Raw genomic sequence first — 6751 nt, 5'->3', positions numbered from 1 at the left:
TGTAGAGTTTACTTGTTTTTTTTTAAAAGATTGTTTTTAAAATTATTTTCATAAAAAACGCTTTTAGTTATTTGAAAAGCACTTCTAAATGAGTTTTTATCTCTGTGCCATACAGAAGCCACCACAACCATCATTGGCGGGTCAAAAATGCCAATTGGCAACACCAGGATCTCCTAAAAGATGATCACTTGCAGCAATTGGTACACATCATGATCCAATTTTCTCAATTCAAGCAGCGTAGCATCTTGTCTGCTAAACATTTCTCATGGCAAACCAATCTCTCTCATCACTAAAAGTTAAGGCAAATTTGTCACCTACCCTTCAACTTAACTGCAATCAGCAACTGCTTAGAGCTGCACCCCACTTTATTATTTTCTCCCATCATCACACACGCTAGTGACGAGGACTGGGAAACAGATTGAGATCAAGTTCAACTTAGTCTAACTAGTGATACGATAAAGCGGTATGGTTCTTCATTTGTAAGTTCAAGGTCTCGGATTGATTCACATTAATAGCAAGAACGTATTATTTTTTGTGTTGAGTTTAATATCTAGTAAGTAGTTGACCCATTGTGTAGCCTAAACCAACCACTTAAATGCAGAATAATGTTGTATTCAAAAAGTTCTTTTAGCCCCACTCCCTTAGAATAGATTATCCCCTTTAGATGAGTCTTTCATGCAACAAAAATGCTACCTCAAGTAAATTGTATACTATTGTATGGAAGAACAATATGGTTAACCGCTATCCAACTCAATAGAAGTTTGTTTACTTACCAAGAACGAGAATGCAAAGTATAAGTATAATTCTCACTCCTGACATCATGCATTTACTAAAAAGCAAGGAATAAAAAGGTAACAGAATCCCTTGTTAACTTATATCCGAAAAGTATGTACGCATACCCTAAAGTACAACTGAAAAAAGAGTTCCATCTCATCGAAATAGTTCAGTTCATGCCGAACCAACAACGGACAACCAAAACAGAGTTCCATCTCTGTTTTCCCCCCTCTCCTCTCTCTCTCTCTCTCTCTCTCTAGAAAACAAAATGCCTGATCCTTTCTCTGGAAGTATCCTCACCCATTAAGCATTACTTGCCCCTAAAGCAAATCAAAAACCAAAATCCCAAAAAAATCCCAACTTTTGAATCCCATCTCCTATTTAATCCCACCCATCTCTCTGTTTTTCGTCGCCATTAAAACCCCAGAAAGCTTTGCTGTTTTTGTTTTGGTTATGACAAACGGCTCTCACAGCGGCAATGCGTCGAACACATTCGAGGCATTCTACGAGGGTTGGCTGGTCCGGCAAGAACACTTCCTCGATGAGCTCTTATCGGCCCAGCAGACGATCGACGAGGCCCGAGATGAAGACCTCCGAGATTTGGTGTCTCAGGTTCTCTTCCATTACCAGCAGTATTACGACGAGAAATCGCGACTTGGACAGCGGGATGTTTTACTGGTTTTCTCGCCGACGTGGTATACTTCCTACGAAAGGAGCCTGCTTTGGATCGCCGGGTACAAACCGGGTATCGTATTCCGGCTAGTGACCGAGTCGGTGCCCGATTTGAGCGACCAGCAGCGGGTCAGAATGGCCCAGATGAGGGAGGCGACCCGGGTCGAGGAGCGCGCGCTCAACGACAAGCTCGCCAAGATTCACAAGAGCGTGGCGGCGCCGCCGTTCATGGATGCGGTGCGGCGGTACGGGAGGGCCGGGCACGGGGAGATCGTGGAGGACGACGCGGTGATGAAGTCGCTTAAGTCGGCATTGGAGACCGTGGTGGAGAATGCCAACTTGCTGAGGACGACGATGGCGACGAAGCTGGTGGATTTGCTGAGCTCGGGGCAGGCAGTGAGGTTTTTGACGGCGGTGATGCAGTTTCAGCTGAAGATTCGGAGTTTGGGGTTGGAGAGGGACGCCGAGAAGCAGCGGGAATTGAGCGGAGGCGGTGGTGGTTGGAGCCCAATTGAGCGGAGGCAATGCCAGTGACTTCCCTACCAGTGACCAAGGCGATGATGTCATACGTGCCTTCGAATGTGTAGATGGGTTCCAAATCACCGAAAGCCTGCAAGGTGACCACAAAATGAATGCATTCAAAAGGTGACAGAAATAACGAAAAGGTGTACATATACATCAAACACACACCCTTTGCAAAAGAAACAGCCTCTCGATGGCACGTTTAAGATCCAACGCAATCAGATTCCACAGATAAGCAGGAAATTACCTTTGCAACAAGAAACTCAGATAAGATTCCATTGCCACCGAGTAATTCCCTCCCTAGAGCAACCGTTTCCCTTGCCCTCAGAGTGATCCATGACTGAAAATTGCACCCACTTAGTATTTTGAATATTTTGAATGTATAAGCAATAGGATAACTAATTGCATCAGGGCCTCATTTTTTCTTACCTTCCCCATGCTAGCATGACCTGGAGTCATTTTACCCGCCTCATACAGCTTGCAGAGGCGCCAACCTATAAGAACCATAGCTTGAACATTACCAAGCATACGGACAAGTTTCTCTTGGTTGATCTGGAACGCTGCAAGAGGGGCTCCAAATTGTTTCCTCTCCTTCAGATACCTTTCAAATCCTTATAATTTAGACTTAATACAGAGGAAACTTGAATTACGGTAAATGGAAGATGAGAGAGAGAGAGAGAGAGAGAGAGAGAGAGAGAGAGAGAGAGAGAGAGCACCGCTTAGGCATGTTTTTATACCTATGACACATATCATAGACCCCCACACACAAACCAATAGGTTGCCAGGCAACCATGACACATTCAGTAGTTTAAAGCAACATCAAATCAATAAATACTCATGAGAGACCATAGCACATCTGTTTTATATTAGGGCAACAGAATGAAAAACTTTGCTCCATGCTCCGTAGAAAGAAGATTCAGAGTTATTAACTTTGGGATAATGTCGTTATAACTTTGGGATAACGTCATCGCAGTATCAAGCCTTATCTCTCAGAAGGGGAAAAAAGAGCTATTACAAAAACCAAGATGAATCTCTAGTCAAGCTTAAACAATCTTGTTTATTAAACATAAGCTCGAATAAGAAGTAGAATTTATGCCTAAATTACACTAAAGGGAGAAGATTAAACAAATTGCAATAACGCAGCGTTGCAGCTTACCTTGTTAGTATCCTGAAAAGAATTAACACCAGGTAGCCTTTCCTCATCTGGAACAAATACTTTATTTAAGAGAACATCTCCATTTTGAACAATGCGTAAACCAATTTTATTTTCTTTTTTTGTAGCTGTCAGTCCAGGGGCATTCTTCTTTACTATAAATCTGAAATAGAAGGAGAAAAAAAGCATTCAACATGAGAGTGCTGCTATGGAAAACCATCATGCTAAATTTTGGATGCATCTAGGCATCTAAACACCAAAGCAATTTGGAGGCAAGGAGAAACATAATCAGAAAGAAATAATCATGAATTCTGCGTAACTTTGAAGCTTAACAAACAAGTTTCAAACACATATTGAGAGGTTGTTCGCATGTTTATGATTTTACATACCCATTAATCTGATTGTATTCCGAGCAAAAATAATCAAGATATCAGCAAATGTACTGTTTCCTATCCATCGCTTTTGGCCTTCAAGTACCCAACCTCCTTCCACCTGATGATCCCAACAACACAAGAATACGTGATATAGCATGATCGGAGCCATGACACCCAAAAACCAAAATAGCATGATAATACCATTTAACAGAAATAAAGAAGCAAATGAGAAGGTTGAAATCCTTGACCTTTGTTGCTGTCGCTCTCAAGGCACTCGCATCACTTCCATAGTCAGGCTCAGTCAAACCCTTTAACATGTAGATAAACAGATTTGAGTATCTTGACATTAGCATAAAAAGATATTAGATACAAATATCATAAAAGAGCATCTTACCCAGCAGGCGACAGTCTTAAATTCAGCCAAAGAAGGTAGATATTTCTGCTTTTGAGCCTCCGACCCACATAATGCTATTCTTAACAGTCCAGAAATGTTACACTAGTTATAAGCCTTGACATCATTTTTCAGTGAAGGTTTGGTTATTTATAAAACAAAAAGTCAAAAACAAAATTATCCAAATTCTAACCAATAGTAAGCATTGCTAGTGAGGAATGAACCAAGAAAAAAGTAGAACAGCTTGCATCAACTCTAGCAATTTCAGCTGTAGCAAAAGCATTTGGCGTGATAGAAAGACCAGGACACCCATAACCCTGATAGAAAGAAGGCCAAAAGCGAAATTACCAACCCATCCAACAAATTATCGAACGCAAGATTTCAAAATAACTTATTAAGATATGTATTAAGCACCTTGATTGTCCCACCAGCAATGCGCAATGCACCAAGCTTTGGAATAATTTGAAATGGAAACTCTGCCTTCTCCCAATACTGAAAAAACAAGTTCGCAGATCAATCTCATTGTTTATGAATGTATATTAAATAATTAAATATGGACTGTTTTAGCCTTAATATGAAATGCAGAAATGGTTAGAGTAAAAGGGATACCTCTGCCATAATTGGAGCAACGTCTTTCTCCATACACTCTCTTACACTCAACCTAATAGCCTGCTCCTCAGGTGTCAATAGATCATCAATCTTGTAATAATCCGAAGCTGTAAATTTTTAAGGCCAAGAGATAAGAATATGGAAGTTAATTACTGAAGTTGCCCGTTTCTTCAAATTACAAATCAAAATCACAACAACTAAAGAGGTGCACGAGCAATGACTAAATATTCACAAAGAAACAAAGTAAAAACAAACCAGAATGCAAAAAGTGAGACAAAATGAATACGCAAATCCGAAAAATTCGAATCGATAGTCTGGATTCACATAAGTTACATAACAAGAGGAAATCCTGAACTGTTTTACAAAAGACAATTTCTCCATAGAAACACATACAAGTTTATCTATACGATATCTATTATATAATGATGATTAATGTTCTTACTGCAGGGAGGAAAAGTAGAAGCCGGCGTTGCTTGCGGAAAACAACTGAGACATCCAATGCAGGGGAATTGAAGTAATTCGTCCTCTCATTATTCTTAACATCATCTGCAGGGCATCAGCAAAACAATAGCAACCGTTAAACCGAGTCGAAAATTAGAAATCACAGCCACATACTCAGCTTATAACAATTGCAGAATACCCTAATCAACAACCAGAAGCTTCAAGTTCAAACCAAGAGCTTAATTCCAAATGCTAACTCAAGAATTAACCCACAAAATAAAAAATCGAAATTTCAGTATAATTCCATCAAAGTTGTGATCTTTCCAAGTTCTAAGAAATCCCATATGACTGTAATTTGTAAAAAAAAAATAGAATTGTTCAACCCATCATTTCTGATCGTTAAAAATTCATAAAATAAAAATTAAAAAAATTGAACTAAAACCAAATAAAAATTAATTAAATAGCTGAATATTTTACCCTGATACGGCGGAACTGTCATGGTGGTGAGGAGGAAAATTGGGAGCTCGGAGGTCGAACTGTTCGTTGGATAAGGAGGAGGGAATTATTTTGGATAGCGATGAAGTTCGAAGGATAATACATAATGGTTGTGGCGGATCAGCAATGAAATGGAGAACAAAATATGTACACTAAATTAGCAAATGAATTAGGTAAACAATAGAAAATGAGCACGTTATCAATGATTAAGTAATGATTTAATCATCAATTTTTATGTTATTTAATATACAAAGTTTAATCTCCCTATCATTACTCAATTTTCATTCTATACCCATATTAGCTATACCATGTGTCACTGTATGAGTGGACGAAAGTTTTATTGTTTTAAGCTGCTAATTTTAGCACAAGTATCCTGTCATTTATATAATAACACGTGATGAACTATCTCATGTTTCAAACATGCTAAAAAATCTCTTAATGAGATGAGACAGACGTGTAGACGCAAAACTCTACACAAAGACTACTCATTTGGATTGGAAGTTTTTTTTTAAAACGACTTAATGTCTTTTAAATAAAATGTTTCTGAGTTTTAAAAGTACTTTATACATCAAGCAAAAAGCACTAATGATATTTTCTTGTAAGAAACACTTTAAGTAGTTTTTCATAATTCACTAGTATTTTTACAAAAATTATTTTCATAAAAAGTATTTTTAATTATTTTAAAATAAGTTTCAAACGAACAAACCTAATATTTTCTACTTTTTGTTTTTATATTATCCTTATTTGTTTTTCAGAGAAATTGGTTGTTATAGTATTGTTGCTGAAATAGCATAAGCAGTTGATTGATGGGTACTGTCGGTCCATTTTTGTTTTTCCTATTTTTGGTCTGTTAGGTCTATTGGGCTACTATTCTTGCTAATCGTTTTTAAGGTGTTTTTTTTTTTTAAAATCTAAATGGTCTCTGAGATTGACACACCTCTTCATTTTTGTTCCTAACATTTGAAATCGACAGAAATGATTTCTGAGATTATCCACCATTAATCATTTTGATCATTCCATAAGAAATCTCCATTAAATAAGGATAACATGACAAAAATACCATCAATTCCTGGCAAATCATTTTGGCACATTGTTTATTAACTTGAGAGTATTTTTTGTCATTTTAGTCCTTATTTAACAGAATTTTCACAAAATGACCAAAATGATTGATGGTGGACAAACTCATGGACTGTTTTTATCGATTTCAAGTCTTAAATATCAAATGAGAAGTTATGTCAATCTCAAATACCATTTTAGCTAAAAAGTCCTTTTGAATGTGCATTAGATCCTTTTTCATCTTATTTTCTTTTTGAGATCTAT

General features: G+C 37.7%; 1 pseudogene; it reads right to left on the bottom strand.

Annotated features, from left to right (window-relative positions):
• Positions 1-844: 844 nt before the first annotated feature.
• LOC103430527 (acyl-coenzyme A oxidase 4, peroxisomal-like) lies at positions 845-5561 on the bottom strand (annotated as a pseudogene).
• Positions 5562-6751: the final 1190 nt, after the last annotated feature.

The sequence above is a fragment of the Malus domestica genome, chromosome 12, assembly GCF_042453785.1.
Source record: "Malus domestica chromosome 12, GDT2T_hap1".
NCBI classification, from domain to species: Eukaryota; Viridiplantae; Streptophyta; class Magnoliopsida; order Rosales; family Rosaceae; genus Malus; species Malus domestica.
Note: the sequence above shows the minus strand (reverse complement) of the source record. Positions and strands in the feature narration are given on the sequence as shown.